Raw genomic sequence first — 19944 nt, forward strand, 5'->3', positions numbered from 1 at the left:
GTGTATCGGCACTCAAGAGGAGATTGGCCAAACAAGGGTTATGAATTCGCATAGCAGCGCAAAAACCCCAGCTTTCCGAGCAAACCAAGACGTCGAGAATGGGTTTTGCCGCAAATGCCGCAAATGCAACAACTGCTTTGGTCGTTCGAAGCGCTGTCAACAGTTTATCACAAAAAAAGAAAAAAAGGAAAAAAAAAGGAAACGAAGCGAAGCGAAGCGAACCGTTGTCAGCGCGCGGTGAAAGCTATGCTGCGTGTTGATTTCGCGTTCGCGGTCACATTGTCCCAGCAGCAGATTTGCGTCCACTTATAGGTTTATCCATTGTCCGGCGCATTGTCGGTATGATATGATGCTGCGAACCGAGAATAAGTGCGCAGTATAAAACACGCAGATCCGGTGATTGCACTCTCTCTTTTTTTTAGGCCCTATACGGTTGACAGCGCTTCTGACGGCGAAATCAGTTGTCGCGGCCGCGGCGATAACAAGGACGAAAATTACATGGCGAGCGCATCAGTGACACTGCGCATGCTCTGATGTGGCCCGTTTCAAGCTGTAGATGTCGCTCATGCAGTTCCGAGCACGACGCTCCGGCGTTATAGGCATGAGAGTTGACCACTGTACATACGGCGAAGCAAGAGAAGCACCTCCTCTGTAAACGCGGCGTGTGGTAGCTAGAATGGCCATCGAAAGGTGCTGACATGAATGTGACTGAGCACGTGTGGGCACAATTAAAGCTGAAGCTTTGCAAAATGTCGCTCACCAGGGCATTTGCTGACGTTCTCTGGAATGCAGTGAAGACACCATGGGACTGTCTTAAGGAGGACAGAGCATTCGTAGACTCGCTGTATCTTTCACATCCACATAGGTTGCAGGCTGTAATTGACGCGAAAGCAGGCATGACGCGGTATTGGCGACACCACTTTTGGACAGTATGAACCCCGTCACTGCACCGTCGGAAACTGTTCCGTTGGGCAGGCCCGTGCGTGGCTCAAGGGAAAAGCTACGAGAGCTCAGTGAGGACAAAATATGCTCAGTCGACAAATGCTGTACATTGCGTAATGTTTGACTGGCTGAAAAGCATGTGCAATCAATACATGTATGCATAAAAGCTTCTGCAAGCGTTTTAGGCGTCGAACGACTTTCTTTGTTTTACACAATGCCACGAATTAAGATATAACAGGAGCGGGTGTACAAAGAAAAATAAGAAGAAATGCTTGGTACGATACCACGCATCTCTGGAGTGACCTTATGTTGGCAGTAAGGAATTTCTCTCAATAATTGCTCACGGGATGGCTTACTACAATGGATTTTTTCTACATGCTTGATCTGATGTAATTATCTGAGTTTTGAGTCTCGACTGGGAAGTCGGGTGATTCTACGGCTAGGTTGCTAGCATCCACCGCGGTGGTGTAGCAGTTACGGTGCTAGGCTGCTGACCCGAAGGTTGCGCTTTCGACCCCGGCTGCGGTGGTCGCGTTTCGACGGAGGCGAATTGCCAGACTCCCGTGTGCTGTGCTGTGTTGTCAGTGCATGTAAACAACACCTATGGTCAAAATTTCCGGAACCCTCGACTACGGCGTCTCATAATTGTATGGGTGTTTTGGGACGTAAAACCCCCGGACATTATTATTTCTACGTTGCTAATAATGAGTGTATATAATATAAGAATGGGTACAAGTTTTCTTCACCTAGAAAGTGGTTCAAGTTAAGGCGGCATGACGTTGCTGAAAATGAGTCATATCCTACAAACACTTTGTCGAGGCCGTGGGTTGCTGGCAATACTAAAGATTAACCTCTCGCTGTATCACAGTGCTGTAACATTCACAAGTAATGGTAAGCGATACAAGCTAAGCGGTAGTTAGATTCAGATTCCCCTGACTGAGGTGAACTAAGGTTATCACTAGTGACTCAGCAATAGGTCTTCGCCGTAATGACCACTCGATCCGTCTTGAAGTGACGTTTACATTGATATGCGACATGACATATTGGATATGCATTTAAAAATGACTTTTTTGATTATTGATTAGTCATCACTAGTGACCTACATACACAGCCTCTTTTTTGGAACGATACGATTTGTCTTGAAATCTCCTTTGGATTTATATGCAAGATGGCACTGTGCATTGATAAGAATGAAAAAAGCCCCAGTTTGGGGAGTGTTGATCACTACTGATTTAGAGGTAGGAGTTCGTAGAGACGACTAGTAGTTTGCTCTTGAAGAGCCATTTTGTTTGATATGCATGATGACATGGTGCGACGTAGACAGACGGCAGTGATGCCTGATTGGTGATTGCGCGTCACTAGTGACTCAGTATTGTCGCTTTGTTACATTGACCATTCATCAACCAATTCAGAGACCTTTCTTTTGATAAGCATCATGACTATGCTCAAAGAAAATAGATAACCACAAATAAGAGGTGAACTACGGTTATCACTAGTGACTCGGCAATAGGTCATAGCAGTAATGACCCCTCGATCCGTCTTGAATTGACGTTTTCTTTGACATGTGACATGACACATTGAATGTGCATTTGAAAATGATTTTTTATTAGTCATTAGTAATCACTAGTGACCTGCACACATAGCCCCTTTGTTTAAGCTATTCGATTTGTCTTGAAATGTCCTTTTGAATGATATGCAACATGGCATGGTGCATTGATACGAATCACAAAGGCTACTGGTTGCGGAGTATTGATCCCTAGTGACTTAGAGGTAGGAGTTTGTAAAGACGACTTGTAGTTTGCTCTTGAAGAGCCATTTTGTTTGATATGCACGATGATATGGTGCGACGTAGACCGACGGCAGTGGTTCCTGATTGGTGATTGCGCGTCACTAGTGACTCGGTTTTGTCGCTTCGTGACAATGACCATTTATCAACCCATGCAGTGACATTTCGTTTGGAATGCATCATGAGTATGATCAGAGAAAAAAACTCCCACTGAAAGGTGAACAATCATTTTCACTAGTGACTAGGCACTAGAACTTTCTAATAGTGGCCGCGTGATCGTTCTTTAACGATATTGTTTGGCATGTCAAGATAACAATCACTTGATCAAAGAGACGAATAAATGGGCATCGGATAGGTATCTGGTATCACTAGCCTCTAGCTGACATGTGTAGCGGTTTGTTGGTAACATGACGTGCCATTTTTAGCCCATGCAATAGCGTAAATAAACGGCTTAGCTTGGATAAGGATCAATAAGAGTAATGCGGACAATGGGTGTTTCGGGTGTGCGTGTGATCACGGCAAGCTCAGATCGTAGGTGAGGGGGTGATCCAAAATGACAGAACAGCAATAATGCCTGGAAATAAACAACCACTGAAAGCCACTTTGAGCCTTGGAGCTCGGTCGGCCACGCGTTCCCGTATTGCAAGTCATGATGAGCGAAACTGCACAGATTACATGGATTGTGTCACCAGGAATTCCAGTTCAGATTCGAGTCTACTGGCAGGAGATTTTGTCGCACCACATTCCTTGGGGGATAAAAACATATGGTTGTGGGAAACTATTGTGGAATTGGCTGCAGGATACTTATTTGCGTTGTCATAATTCAGGTCAAACTACCTTCTTACGTGGGCGATGCTCATCGAAATTACACCTGACGTTTTCGTTGGGCAGCTTGTCATCTCATCTTGTGAAACATCTGAGAATGGGACGCGTAGCGACCATATTCTGATTACCTTCGAAATCATGCTATCCCGTCAGGCTTCTGCTATGCGGAAACGACGGTTCATCAACTATAAAATCTATAAAGCTACTTTAAATTCTGCGATCGTGTCATTGACAGCATACAATGAGCAACAAAGAGCTGACTAAGTAGTAGCACCTGCAATTGCTGCTGTTCAACCGGCAGAGTTTTCCGTTAGGGCTGGGAGTACACCGTCAAACTCTGCTTGGTGTAGTGAGGCATGTACAGTACGGTCCACTGTTAAAGAGAACACTGGAATGAGCAACTTTCATTTTGTTGGCCCCCTAACGGCTAGTGGATGCGGAAAGAGTGTTCGTGCACGTTACTAGTCTATCATAAGAGTTCGGAACTGTCAACCACCAGTAGTGTTATTCAAATATAAGCCAGTAGGTTTTTGCAGGAGAGTGAAATCCGGACATACCCGAAACCCAACTGTTCCCTTTAACAGTGGGCCCGTCTGTACGATTGATTGTAGGTGCCGGAAAGCTGCATGGAAGCGTCTAAGTCATAACCATACACTGAAAAATTGGATTGACTCTAAATTCTACGCTGCAATATATAAACGAACAGTAGCAGTATCTGAAGATAACCACAGATCTGATTTCCATTCGTATTTATAGAAACCGGATAAAATATCTGCACTTTACAGATTTTTACGCAACCAGAAATCGTCACAGATATCGTCGTATTCTTATTGCGTAGTGCTATCCCCTAAAGAGGCATCTGACATTCAGTAGACATCACGATTGCACTCCAAGCGCGTTTTGCTTCCACGTGCTAGAGGCCTATGAGGTTCAAATGTTCGGAATCGGACTTTCAGAAAGTCACTATGGCAGAATTAGTGGATGTCATATTAACTGTAAATCTAGCAGATGTTGGACAGGGTCACATAACAAACCCCATGAGGAAGTTAATATTTAATTTCTATCCCTATGAACATTTGAACATAGTTAACTGCTGTTTACAGTACACACTGATTCCGGGCTCATGGAAACTTCCTAAAGTTGTGCTGCTACGAAAAAGGTCAGAGCGCCGTATATGTCCTGGATAACATTCGGCATATCTCGCTATCTTCAAATTTAGTTAACATAATTGAAAAAATTATTCATGTTTCGCTTAGCGCATTCATTTCTCGTGAGGGTATCCTTTCTTCAAGAAAAATAGGTTTTAGACAGAGTTGTTCAATATGGTCTGCTCATCTTGATTTCGAAAGTCGAATTCGACTTGTAGGAGTATCTGGTCAGATTTCTGCATTAGTTACATTAGATATTGCAAAAGCATATGACAGTGTTTAACACGGTATAATAATTTCTAGATGAGTGAGTGCCAAATTACATCGTATCCTGTACCCAGGAGTTCCTCTCCGAGAGGCAATTCTTTTGTTGCCACGAGGGGGTTACGTCTGGCTCATATAGGCAAACACGAGGTGTTCCGCAAGGATCGGTTCTGTCCCAACTTTTATTTATTAGCTTATTAGCATCTATTCCAGTCAATCAAGATGTAAACATTTATGTCTATGCCGACAATATCGAATTTTCTCGTCATCATATGATATCAATGCTTCATACCAACCTTTCAGTCTTATTTGACTGAGGTTGAGGTATGCCTTGACGGACTTTATTTCACGTTCAACGTTAGTAAATGTGCTGTACTCGTATTCCCGTTTTATTGCGATAGCAATTATATGGACAGTCTCGGCTGATTTTTGCCGTCGCCGTCATTCACCGTATATGTCTATATATATATCACAAAGAAAGATAATTCAGAGAAACTTTCCAACGCGCGGAATCGAACGAGCGACCTCTCGGTTTGCAGCGCACGGCGTACACGGTTAGGCCACCGACAGCTCCGTCTTTCTGCCTGCTAACGGCGAGCTATTTATATACACCATTTACTTCAGCATGCTTCAGTCACCACATAGATGGCGCGATGTCCGCGCGTGGCGTAGTGCCTCGATGCGCGCGCGGAGCGCACGGGCATCAAGGCACCCTAGCGTGGCGCTTTAAAGATCGTCGCCCCTGTAGGCGACCACGCCCTGCAGGGCGTGGTCGCCTTCGTGCGCTTATCTCGAGGAAAGAAGGGGGGGGGTGTGTATGCGAGGGGTTGTATGTCTTGTGCTTTCCCGCGATGTGCGCGCTGAAGTCACAAAGCGTACGAAGGCCACTTCGCTCGCTGCAGCGGCCGCGTTTGCGGAAGGAGCGCGCTGTTCAAACATAAATAACAACTGTGGCAGTTAGTTCGCGCTCGTCCTCGTTCGTTTCGTGCGTCCTGCTTTATGTTTGAGCAGTGCGCTTGAAGTGTCGAGCTGTGACGCATGGTAGTTCGCGCTCGTCCTGTGTGCGTTCTCTTCGTGCGTCCTTTGGGCTCGAGCGACGCGCTGGCAATTTCGAGCTGCTTTCCGTTCCTCGCGTTACATTCCAATTTATTGCTATCGCATTCATTGTTTCGCCGTTGCGGCGAAACTGTGACTTTTTGTTTCACTTTATTATCGAAACAAACAGATCCCGCAAGTAACATCATTAAAGTATTTAGGGATTGTTCATGTTGACGATTTAAATTGGCAACAGCAAATTGAATTAAACACTCGTAAGGCAGACCGCGCCATGGGGTTGTTGCGCCGCTGGTGTAATAAAAATTCAGGAATGCGTAGAGAAACTTTACTCATGATATATAAACTTGATGTGCGCCCCATTTCGGAATTCGGTTGCGTCCTTTTTTCCGGATCTGCTGCTTACAAATTAACACCTCTATTTTTAGAAAGGCAAGCGCTATGTCTGTGTCTTGGGCTGCCGAGATGTGTTGCTATTAGCGCGCCGTATTTAGAAGCTCGCATCATTCCACTTGATGCAAGATTTAGGCAGCTTACCGTGCAGACGTTCTTAAAGCTCTAAGATTCACGTTTTCCGTTGCCAGAGAGTTTTTATCACATCTACCGATTCATTCTTCAACCATCCGTGGCAATGTTATCGAAGGCCTCAGGTCATTTTCGTCGAGTCGCTGTTATCGGGCGTACAAGTTTCACTGGCGTGCTTAGCTACCCCAAAACCATGTTCACTGAAGATTAATTTAGTTTTCGATGATATTTTCTCGAAAAATGCTAAATTGTTTCCAAAGCGTATTCTCGAAAGTCTGCTTCAAGTCAATTTCCTGCTCACCTTGTAATTTCAACGGACGCAACGCAAAATCTTCACAAGGCCGGAATGGGCATTTCCTTCCAGCAGCTCAATTGGTCTTTTGCTCTCCAACTACCCGACTTCACCCTAATATTTCTTGCAGAATTTATGGCAGTCACGTTGGCTATTAGAAAACTATATTCTTAAAAATCACGTGTTATCATTATTACCGATGCCTTGTCGGTTTGTACACATTTAACGTCCGCAAGACAATCGCATCTACTTAAAATATTTTCGAGCCTTGTACCATGTAGTATATCAGAAGTTCGGTTGGTAAGGGTCCCCGGGCATGTTGGAATCTTTCTAAATGAAGCAGCTGACTCACTTACTACGGCGTCTTTAGATGGTCCGGTGTTACATGCCGTACCCCTTTTTTCTTTCATTGCCGGAGAGAGATTCAAACGCCTGTTATATTTAAAAACAAACAGAGAAACAGCTGTCATACAATCACTGGAGTACCGGCACTTACAGTTCCCATGGGACACCACCAAATGCCTTTCACGTCAATGTGAGGTGACCCTCACAAGCTTTCGCTGTAGTGTTCCCTGGTTAAATTATTACCTTCATAAATCTGGCTTCTGATTAACTAATCTCTGTGTAACTTGCAATGAGCCGGAAATGATAGATCATTTTTCTCTATCATGCAGCCATTTCGCCTCACTCCGCAGAATGTTTCTTGAAATGCCGACTGGTAGGCTGGGTTTACCATTTACTACTGTTGTCGTTTGCAGCCGATCAGTTTGGGGCAAGCCGCAGTGCTATTGTGACTGCGCTACACAAATTCATTCAAGCAACCGGAAAAGTATGCTGCTAGTGCTACCGACCACCAAAACAATTTTTTTTCGTTCTTTATTATATTTTCTTTATTTTCTCAATATTTATCCTATGGCTTTTTGAATATTTCAACTCTTTCAATTTTTACTTACATCGCGTTTCGTTTTTCTTTCTTTTGGAAGTTTCATAGGGTTTACATTTCCCTTTATAATTGTCAGTGGCCAATCCCCTTCGTGGGTATGAGCCAGGCATCTTTAGGCGATAAACAAGCAACCTTCGCGGTGCGCTCGGACGCAGCGTGTTCACCAGGTTTTTGCATCTGCTCGGTAAGGAGGTGGACGCCCACAAGCGCGAAGAGATGGTGGATTCGCTGAGTCCTGGGTGAATTTGACCTGTGATAGTTCATTGACGATACGTATTACTTGTTTAGGCAACTGAATCCGTGTTAATGTCTAATTCGTCTCCTGGCCAAGGGCACAGGCCTTTGTCAGCCTCTTTGCATAATGGTGACCTGCCGTCGGAACCTTTCTTTCGCACTGGTGTTATTAGCATCCCTGTCGCACTGCTGCCTACGAGTGGCGGATTTAACAGGCTCAACAAACCAAAAGCTGTCCAGGCGGAGCCCCAGGTGCCACGACACCACACTTCCAGTTGATAAGCAACGTTCGTCAACTTGGAAGAGGTGGCGTGGTTTGTGGGTAGTCAGATCGCTCATGTGTTGCAGACCTCCTGTAGTGCAAGACATTCGCATCGATTCCAGTGAATGTGTTTATCCCGCCACATTTAGCATACACCAAGGGAATCGTTCGCAGAGTAGACTCTCGAGTAACACCAATTTAGACTCTGGAGAAGCTGTCTGATGCTGGGGTCATAGCTGTACATCGGTGTAACCACGAATTTAATGGTGAGAAAGATTCCGCTGAATCGGTTATTGCTACCTTTGCCGGCACCTCTTGCCCATCAGAGTTGAAACTATTGCCACTAATTTCCCGATTGGAATGCCTTGCTTCTCGTCCTCTTCCGTGTCGCAACTGTTGGCATTTTGGCCAAAATGTAGGGGGTTGCAAATCAAACTCACGATGCCGTGTCTGTGGCGACGATCATCCCTCTAAAGGACTCACTGTCGAGATAGAAAAGTACGGCAAGAGAAAATAAAGCTCAGCTGCTCGAAATAATGGACAGGCGACGATGTTCGCTGCGAGAAGCTATTGCAGTTGTTAAATAAGGGACACTAAACAGAAACAATGAATCGGTTTAGATCGATAAATTGTGCTCTGACAACTCTAATGTCGTTTACTTCGTCACCATAGGTTTAGTACCATGGGTTTAGTAGAGAAAGCAATGTCGAAGGCAATGGATCACATAATCACAAACGTAACTCAGTGCGTCTCGCAAGTTTTCTGCTCTCAAGTGCCACAGCTACTTTCAGCAGCTGCAATACCGATGACCGAACCGACATCTTGTCCTGAGAGACGTCTAATTCCGCCCCACAGCGGAAACCCCGAGCAGGTCAAACGGCTTTTGTTTTATTGCGATAGCAATTATATGGACACTCTTGGCTGTTTTTTGCCGTCTGCGGCGCCGTCTAGGCCCCTATATGTATATGTGTGTATATATATACAAATGCCCCCCCCAAAAATAATTCAGAAATACGTTCCGACGCGCAGAATCGAACGGGTGACCTCTCGCTCCGCAGTGCACGGCGTTAGACGGTCATAGGCCCCGAAGAGTGCCGTCTTTCAGCATGCTAACGGCGAGCTATTTATATATACCATTTACTTCAGCGTGCTTTCTTGCTCACCAGCGAAATGGCGCGAAGTGCGCGAGGGGCGCGCTTTAAAGGTCCTCGCCCCGCTCGTAGTGATGCGCTCACGCCTCCGTTCACTTCGCCCTAGAGGGCATTTTCGCCTGCGCGCGCTTTTCTCGTGGAGCGGGGGTGGGGGGAGGGTCTGTTTGTATGTCTCGTGCTTTCACCGCAATGTCCGCGCTGAAGTGTCAGAGCGCACGGAGGTCCCTTCGCTCGCTGCAGCGGCCGCGTTTGTGAAACGAGCGCGTTGTTCAAACAGAAATAAGTAACAAATGTGGCAGTTGATCGCGCTCGTTCGCTGTGTACTTGTGCGTTCGTTTCATGCGTCCTTTGTGTTTGAGCAGCGCGCTTTAGGTGTGGAGCTGTGACACGCAATAGTTCGCGCTCATCCTGTGTGTGTTCTTTTCGTGCGTCCATTGCGCTTGAGCGACGCGCTGGAAATTTAGACCTACTTTCCGTTCTTCGCGTTAAATTCCAATTTGTTGCTATCGCATTCATTGCTTCGCGGTTGCAGTGAAACTGTGAATTTTTTATCCAGACCCTCCACCTCAATTCAAGTAGTCACAGAATGAGATGGACATTGTCCAGGATAGTAGGCGTCAGAAGCGAACTGGGCCTCCAGTAAATTTTCCTTGTCTAAGTTAAAAAAAAACAAATGCTATTTCCAATCCAGTTATTCAGAAAGGTATTTCGGAAACGGTTGTTGCTGAAGTAATTCGTTGATCAACATGGATTCTTTGAATGTTCTACAGTGGAATTGTCGTTCTTTGGGTTCTGCTTCAACGGGTTTGCTTTGCTTAGTTATTCAATTAAATTCCGACGTAAAAAAATTGCAAGAAACCTGGCTTACTCCTAATAAAAATTACTATATGAAAAATTTGGAACATTTCATTTAGGTCGCCCTTCACTAGGTGGCGGTGTAATGATACTGATATCGAACATATTTTGCCACACAGCGAGTCATGGCTTTTCAATTATTGTGCTCAGAATGTGAAATTTTGGCAGTAGACCTCAGCGTGCCAGGATACCGACCTTTTTCTATTATAAACGCTTATTTTCCCGCAGGCATGCATAACACACAACTATTAGTGTTCAAGCCAGCTGCAAGAATGAATTAATTCTTACTGGTGACTTCCACTTACATCATAATTCATGGGGATTTAGAACAGACTCTGCTGGTGCTCCTCTGTGGGACTGTATCACACATAAAAATCTTACCTGCCTAAATATGAGGCAGCCTACATTTGTTCGTGGTCGATCACGGTTCGTGTAAGATCTGACATTTTGTAGCTGAAGTGTTCCGCTGAAGTCATGGAGAACAATTTATTTTGCTTCAAAACATCTGCCTGTGTACTTTGAAATTGCATGTCGAGTGAAGTCACTTGAAAGATAAAGAGAAAACATTGTACAGTTATAAAAAGTTTAAAGACCGCTTGCTTTCTAATATTAAGGCAGTCTCCAATAGTAGAAATGAATACGTCGGTAAGACTGCTTGCTCAGTGTTAGAAATCTCGAAAAACATCGGAATTTGTGATTGCTTCGGCTTCAACCAAAAATGCTCCAGCTAGCCGATGGTGGAATATGGACTGCACACGGGACCACAGAACAAAAAACCTTCATGGCAAAGTCTTATAAATAATAAGAGTCCACGAAATTGGAACGATTATCAGGTCATTGCGGCGACGTTTAAACGTATTGTCTCACGCGTGAAAGAGGAATATGATAAACATCACTTCCAGTATTTGTTTATATACAAAAACAACGTGGCATTATTCAATTTCATTTTTTGTAGAAAGAAAATTTCAATGCTAAGAAATGTAGATTCTATAGTTTATACCTCTCAAGAATTACATGAATCATTAAACCTATTGGCTACGGGACTAGAAAACACGTTCACAACACGCCTTGCAAATTATTCTTATACACCAGCGTTTTCGGACTACCTAGTAGTATCGACTTCCGAATTAGATCAAGCCATGTTAAGATTGCCAAATGCAGCACCACGCCCTGACGGAATTACAAACACAATGTTAAAAGTAATATACGACGACTACCCCTACACCTTTTAGGTCTTATAAACTACTCCAATAGGAAGGCATCGATATGAATGGAAGATTGGCATAATTATACCGTTGCTTAAAAAGAAGGGGCAGGATATAATCTCGACAACAAAATACCGATTGCATTGAAATCTAATGTAGCGAAACTTATCGAAAGGGTCCTTCATGGTCATTTAAACAAAATTTATTAATAAAAAACAATGGTCGAGCCTGTGTCAAATTGGCTTCAGATCTAGATATTCAATATGGCAAGCGCATTTAGACCTCGAAAGTGGAATTCACATTGCCCGGCACAAAAAGGAGCACGCGGCTCTAGTTAACTTGGACACATGTAAAGCATATGATAGTGTCGAGCACCCCCTTTTAATTAATTGGTTGTGGTGTCATGGTTTCCCTACTTACTATGTAGCATTGTTGATGGAACTCTTAAAGGGGAACTCCGGGCATTTTTAGATATTCACCGATTTGAATTAAACTTTGAACGTATGTTATCTTCGGTACCCTGATGATATGTGCCAAATTATACAACCTTGAGTCGTTCAGTTTTTTAGAAAACGAATTTTTCAATTCGTAGCCAATTCCGGAATCACGCCTGTTTACGCGGGTCACCCTGTGTGTGTGACGTAACGTGCCTACTCTCTTCGAACCCCGCCTCGCCCAGCAGAAGGTTACAGCGCGCGTTTTTTTCTACGAGGCGGTGACGATGCGAGTAAGGTTGTTCGGTCTTGTTAGCTGCTATCGTCTGAGTCGTCGTTGACATCAGGTTTTACAGTAAGCACGCACAATATTGAGCAACGAGGAGATCGATGCGGGGCACGTCAGATACTTCACGTGCCGGCAGGCCGAAATCAAAAGGCGATGTTTCCGCGTTTATATAGGAGCTGCAATCATCGCTGTACTCTTGACTGGTAAGTTGAGACGGGCTGGCACAGCTTGATTCCGCGTGGACTACATCGCCAGCTTGCTTTTCGTTCGATAGAGGAAGCACGTCTGCCATTTTTACACCCTGGCCAGCCATTGCGGCGTGTAGCGCACTTCGTGACGTCATCGCATACTCCGCACGGAACCGCTCAGCTCCTTGTTTCGGGTTCGTCTCCTCGTTTATTGCTTATTTAAAATTATTGACGAGTCTTTCAGCAATATGAACCACCCATGCTGTTACAGGACTGTTTATTCTATTTGAAAAGGGCATTATCTCAATATGGTCGAAAATGCACCGAAGTTCCCCTTTAAGCGGAACAGTTTTATTCTTTACAAGGTGGCTTTTCTTCCATCAAACACAAGCAGTCGCGAGGTGTGCCTCAGGGGTCAGTACTTTCACCAGTATTTAACTTCTTGATGTGAACTATACCTTTCGACGAGGGGTGTAAACTTATGTTTATGCTAATGACATTGTTTTTTTTTTGCAATGACAAATGGCATACATTGTCCTTACAATATCTTGCAGACATACTTGAGTGAACTTGAAAGTTGGCTAGATGGTGTACAGTTGAGTCTAAATACTAATAAGTATGCATTCTTGTCTTCCCTCTTAATGACCCTGCGCATACATCTATTAATTAAAAGCTACAGGATACCCCACAAGTGGATTCATTAAAATATCTTGGAGTTAATTATAACGAACATCTAAATTGGCGCCCTCGTATTGAATATGTCGCGACAAAAGGAGTACGTGCAATGGGTCTTTTGCGCAGGTTGAGCAGCCGTAGATCTGGCATGAAAAGGAACACACTCTTCATGGTGTAGAAATTGTACGTCCGGTCGGTTTCAGAGTTCAGCTGTGTTCTTTTTCTCCGGTGCGCCAGCATACAAGCTTCGGCCTCTAGTTCTATGAGAGCACCAGGCTTTACGGCTGTTCTTAGGCCTTGTCTTAAGTATGCCCTCAGCAAGTCGTTTGAGCACAAAATGAGTGATAGCTTTAACGCACCGGTTACGCATCTTTAGTTTTAGGTTATCTAGCAGTGACACTTGATGGGCACTTCATTCATACATCTGCTTCCACAAAATTTCTTGGAGTAATATTAGATAAACATATGAAATTCAGTGAGCATGCTCAGTCCTTAACTCAAAAAGTGTCTTTCGGTATTCATGTGATTATCAAAACACGGCCTTTTCAACCGAAATCCTTCTTTCCTTATACTACGCATTTATTCACAGCCATCTGTCGTACTGCCTATCATCATGGGGAAACACGTATTGGTCGCATATAGGTCATCTTGAACGATTACAAAAGCACGCTTTAAGACTTATCACTTTCAACCCATTTTCATCACCATCAGCCCCCATTTTTCGCAGCCTAAGCATTTTGCCTTTGCGTAAACTTGTTAGCCACATAATCCTAGTAATCATGTTTCGTGTTTTAAATCATGAATTATACATTTCTAGTTTTTCTGATTTAACTCTTGTGAATACCAACAACACAAGGTTTTCAACTAACCGTAATCTACTTTTACCTAAAGTACGCACAAACTAAGGTCGAATGACGACAAGATTTTCATGTGTAACACTGTGGAACAAGCTACCTTTTGATTCGAAATCATGCACAATGCACGCATTTTGTAAACGTCTTAAAATTGAATTGTTAAACGATTTGTGACTTTGTTTTTTTATTTCTTTGTTTGAATCAAATTGTCATTATTACTTATGTTGCCATACTTTTTTTCTCGCGCTCTTTTTTCTATATTTTTCTGCAATTTCGACACTGTTTTGCTGATTGTTGAACTAATACTCTGTTAAATTTTTGTTAGGAGGTCCCCCTGACAGTTCTTACTTTGGGACCTCTGATTGTTCAATTACAACGCAAAACGAATGTATATCAAAAATGTATATATTTTGAATAAACTTCAACTTCAACTTCAACTTCTTCGTGATGCAGTGGCCACTTTCGCTAAAATTTAAAGAAGTCCATTATGTAAGTCCGAACATGGTTGCAGAAAGCGGTAGGAAGAAACGTGTCGTAGGTATAGCATAGATTCATTGCGTATGTCACAGGCTAAAGAAAGTAGGAAGCAGATACGGCGTTAATGCTGTTTTCATGGCTGCCAATAAGCTAGGTAAGATTTGTGCCGCTGTGCAGAGGAAGAATGAGGGAGTAAAAGACAAGAAGCGGGCCGATATTTGTTTCGTAAAACACACCAACAAATTCACTGATTGCCGTACAAGTGTGGCGTATAAGGTGCCTTTCAGCTGCGGCCGCTTCTACGTAGGACAGACGGGCCGCCGCATCAAGCAGAGATTATTGGAACATAAGAGATCGCTAACCGGAGGTTTACCTCTAATCTACCTTTACAGTGTAGAGAGTGTAAGTGCACGAGAAAATTCGGTGAATGCACAGTGTTGTACCGGCATAAGAGTGAAGAAACGCGCCGAGAATAGTGGTAGCTCGTGCGTGAGCGTGAGTCGATGAACTCGCGTAAAGATGAAATCAAATGCTTTAAAAGTTATCTTCCACGTAGATCCCCTCGCGTGCCAGATTTATAGGCTTGCCTATTGCATGGGCATGCGCAGATAAGTTTTGATGCCTTCTTTCTTTATGCCGTTGTGCGTCTCTTCAGTTGTTTGTCGGCGTTTGTGGTGTCCTGACTTCTTCCTTGTGTCCGTGTTTGCACCGCACTGTCTGTTTAGAATGAATACTTACCAACTAGCTCACATGTCTTGTTCTAATGCATGTCATGTTTGGTGTGACACACCTGGCATGCGCATGGTGCGCTCGCGGCCGTTTCTCTAGCTTTACATGTACCAACTTTGGTATTGCGTGACGTGGCTGTGTAAAACATAAATAACAGGTGGTAACATGAAAATTTTGATATGCATTTCATGTAGGAAATGATTTGCACTCCACGCTCATGGTGCGCTCGCGGCCGTTTCGCTAGCTTGACATGCATTTCAAATTTGTTATTGACGAACATGAGTGGCAGATGGCAACATGACAATCATGATATGCATACCATGTACAGCATGATTTACATGCCCTGCTCACGGTAAGCTTGATATACACCAAAACTGCTATTGCGTGACGTGACTCTAAGAAGAACATAAATGGTAGGTGGTAACATGAAAATAATGACATGCATGTTACGTACGGCATGAATTGCACGGCACGCTCATGACAGGTCGCGGCCGTTTCGCCAGCTTGATATGCACTGCAATTGGTATTACGAAACGTGTCTGTACGACGAATATAAATGACCGGTGGTAACATGACAATCATGACATGCATGTCTTGTGGGCCACGATTAACGTCCCACGCTTATGGTGCGGTCGCGGCCGGTTCGCTAGCTTGATATACACCAAAATTATTATTGCGTGACGTGACCGTAAGTCAGATATATACGACAAGTAGTAAAACTGAGAGCTGGACGAGTTGGTATGAATTCATGTTGAAATTTTTTTAGCGCGCACAAAAGACGGAGGACACAGAAAGAAGGTACAAAACGAGCGCTTACTCACAACTGATTTATTTTTTGAAAGGGACTAAACATATTGTCACGTGGTCGTGACATCGACGAAGACAGCAGTCAGCACGTCCGAGATGAAACTGTTTATTTGGCCGAACTTGTGGCCGAGAAACGGAAAGGTAATTTACAGCAATACACACTGTATTCACTGATAGCGGCGATCAGAGCGTCGACCGTCGATCAACTGACAAGCAGTCAAGCGCGTCGGCTTTTATACAGGCGCCATCGAACTTTCCAGCGATATCGCTGTTGGCGGCGTTATCTCTCGACAAAGCTGGAACATTCTCGTGCGGCGCGCAATCTTAACAGATTGTTCCAAAACAATCGCGAAGCTTCCTACACATCACGGCGAGGCCTGCGCAGCGCGTTGCCCACAGTCTTTGTAGGAGAAGCTTCAACTCATGAAATATAAGACTCGCAGCAATGCCCCCTCTGAAAAAGCATCGTCCCGATGCTTAAAAACAGAACATGAACACATGCAATACTAAAGAAAAATAATAAAGAAAGCAAACATTAGTGTCCTCAGGTGCGCTAACGAGCATAGTACGGTTTAAGGCGCACCACATGCACGACCTCGGGTCGAGCTCGGCGCCTCTGAGAGTTCGTGATGCCGTCGGGGACAACCTCGTAGTCGAGTGCGCCTAGACGTCGAAGTACCCTGTACGGTCCGAAGTATCGTCGAAGAAGCTTCTCGCTCAGTCTGCGTCGTCGTATTGGCGTCCAGACCCAGACACGGTCGCCGGGCTGGTACTCGACGAAGTGTCGTCGAAGATTGTAGCGACGGCTGTCGGTGTGCTGCTGGGTCTTGATGCGCCAGGCGGGCCAGCTGTCGAGCTTCTTCGGCACGTTGTAAGTAAGCGGCGGCGTCGACATTTTCTTCGCCGGTGACCTTGGGTAGCATGGCGTCGAGCGTCGTCGCCGGGCTCCTTCCGTAGACCAACTTGTACGGCGTCATCTGCGTCGTTTCTTGGACGGCCGTGTTGTAAGCGAAGGTCACGTACGGAAGGACGGCGTCCCACGTCTTGTGCTCAACGTCGACGTACATGGCGAGCATGTCGGCAATGGTCTTATTTAGACGCTCGGTGAGGCCATTGGTCTGCGGGTGGTAGGCGGTGGTGCGGCGGTGGCTCGTCTCGCTGTACTTCAAGATCGCCTGAGTTAGGTCCGCAGTAAAGGCGGTACCTCTGTCTGTGATAAGGACCTCTGGGGCGCCATGACGCAAGACGATGTTCTCCACGAAGAACTTGGCTACCTCGGCGGCACTGCCTTTGGGCAAGGCCTTTGTCTCGGCGTAGCGGGTGAGGTAGTCAGTCGCTACGACGGGTGAGGAGTCAGTCGACACGGGTGAGGAGTCAGTCGGTGAGGAGTCAGTCGGGTGAGGCGTAGCGGGTGAGGAGTCAGTCGACACTTGTTGCCGGAAGTCGACGTCGGGAACGGCCCGAGTAGGTCCTTCCCGATTTGCTGGAACGGCCGGTGCGGTGGTTCGATTGGCTGGAGAAGTCCCGCTGGCTTAGTCGGCGGTGTCTTCCGTCGCTGGCAATCTCGGCAAGTCTTGACGTAGTGGGTGACGTCGGCAGCAAGGCGTGGCCAGTAGTATTTTTCCTGTATTCTGGCGAGCGTGCGGGAAACACCGAGGTGTCCAGCCGTCGGGTCGTCGTGTAGGGCCTGGAGGACTTCTGGTCGCAATGATGAGGGCACGACAAGAAGGTAGTCCGTTCGCAGTGGCGAGAAGTTCTTTTTCAGGAGAACGCCGTTCCGTAAGAAAAACGACGGCAGTCCTCGCTTGAACACCTTCGGAACAACGGCGGTCTTGCACTCCAGGTACTCCATAAGGCCCCTCAGTTCCGCGTCGGCTCGTTGCCTTTCGGCGAAGTCGTCGGCACTTATAGTTCCGAGGAAGGAGTCATCGTCGTCGTCTTGCGGCGGCGCGTCGACGGGGGCACGAGAGAGGCAGTCGGCGTCAGAGTGTTTTCGTCCGGACTTGTACACGATGGTAATGTCGAATTCTTGAAGCCTCAGACTCCATCGTGCGAGACGACCTAACTTGAAGGGTCCTTCAAGCTAACTTGAAGGGTCCTTCAAGTTAGCTAGCCAACATAAGGCGTGATGGTCACTGACAACTTTGAAGGGCCTGCCATAGAGGTAGGGGCGAAACTTTGACGTAGCCCAGATGGTGGCAAGGCATTCTCTTTCTGTTGTGGAATAATTGGCTTCTGCCTTGGATAGTGACCGGCTAGCATAACTGATTACCCTTTGAAGCCCGTCAGTCTTTTGCACAAGGACGGCACCGAGTCCTACGCTGCTTGCGTCGGTGTGTATTTCCGTATCGGCGCCATCGTCGAAATGCGCAAGTATGGGTGGCGTCTGCAGGCGTCGTTTAAGTTCCTCAAATGCTTGCACTTGCTCCGTTTCCCACCTGAATTCCACGTTAGTCTTCGTAAGAAGCGTCAGTGGTTCGGCGATGCGTGAAAAGTTTTTGACGAAGCGTCTGTAATAGGCGCATAAGCCGAGAAATCGGCGCACGGCCTTCTTGTCGGTGGGAGGCGCGAAGTCGGCGATGGCAGCAGTTTTCCGCGGGTCTGGGCACACTCCAGATTTGCTGATCCCATGACCCAGAAACAAGAGCTCGTTGTACGCGAATCGGCACTTTTCTGGCTTCAGGGTCAGTCCGGAGGCCTTGATTGCTTGAAGTACTGCCTCAAGCCGCCGGAGATGCTCGTCGAATGTCGAGGAACACACGACGACGTCGTCCAAATACACAAGGCACGTCTGCCACTTCAATCCGGCCAGCACGGTGTCCATGACGCGCTGGAACGTCGCAGGTGCCGAGCAAAGACCGAAAGGCATGACCTGGAACTCAAAGAGGCCGTCGGGTGTTATAAAAGCGGTCTTTTCTCGGTCTCTTTCGTCTAATTCGACCTGCCAATATCCGGTCTTGAGGTCCATCGACGAAAAGTACGTCGCGTTGTGTAGTCGATCCAGGGTGTCGTCTATCCGTGGGAGGGGGTACACGTCCTTCTTCGTGATTTTGTTCAGGCGCCGATAATCAACGCAGAAGCGCAGTGTCCTGTCCTTCTTCTTCACTAACACCACGGGTGACGCCCACGGACTCTTGGACGGCTGGATGATGTTGTCGCGTAGCATCTCGTCGACTTGTTTCTTTATCGCGTCGCGCTCTCGAATCGAAACTCTGTAGGGGCTCTGACGGAGAGGCCTTGCACTTTCCTCCGTTATAATTCGGTGTTTCGCCACCGGACTTTGTCAAATTCGTGATGACGACGAGAAGCAGTCCTTGTATTGCAGGAGCAGGGTTTTCAGCTGGTCTTTCTTCACCTTCGGAAGGCTCCGGTTGACGTCGAACTCTGGTTCGGGACCTCGATTCGTTGAAGCAGGTTCGGCAGCATCGAAGAGGGCGAAAGCATTGCTGGCGGCCACACATTCGTCGATGTAGGCGACCGTCGTGCCAATGTTGAGGTGCCTATATTCGTGGCTGAAATTTGTCAGCACTACCTTTGCTTTACCGTCACGCAGTTCGGCTATACCTCTTGCGACGCAAATTTGACGGTTCAAGAGTACTTGCTGATCGCCCTCGATGACGCCTTCAAGGTTCACAGGTTTTTCGGTGCCGACGGAAATAATGACGCTGGAGCGCGGCGGAACGGTCACCTGCTCTTCTATCGCGTTCAATGCATTGTTCCCAGGCGTCGCGTGGGGCGGGAGCGCTTTGTCTGAGGTTAGCGTTATCGACTCAGACCTCAGGTCGATGACGGCGCCGTGGTCACTTAGGAAGTCCATTCCAAGTATCACATCCCTAGAGCAATTTTGTAGGATTACAAAGCTCGCAGGATAAGTGCGGTTATTGATGGTGACTCTCGCCGTGCAGACATCAGTGCAGACACACAGGTGGCCTCCAGCTGTCCGGAATTCGGGTCCACTCCAAGCGGTCTTTTCTTTCTTCAGCTTGGTGGCGAACGGTCCACTGAG

This window comes from Rhipicephalus sanguineus, chromosome 2 (assembly GCF_013339695.2).
Source record: "Rhipicephalus sanguineus isolate Rsan-2018 chromosome 2, BIME_Rsan_1.4, whole genome shotgun sequence".
NCBI classification, from domain to species: Eukaryota; Metazoa; Arthropoda; class Arachnida; order Ixodida; family Ixodidae; genus Rhipicephalus; species Rhipicephalus sanguineus.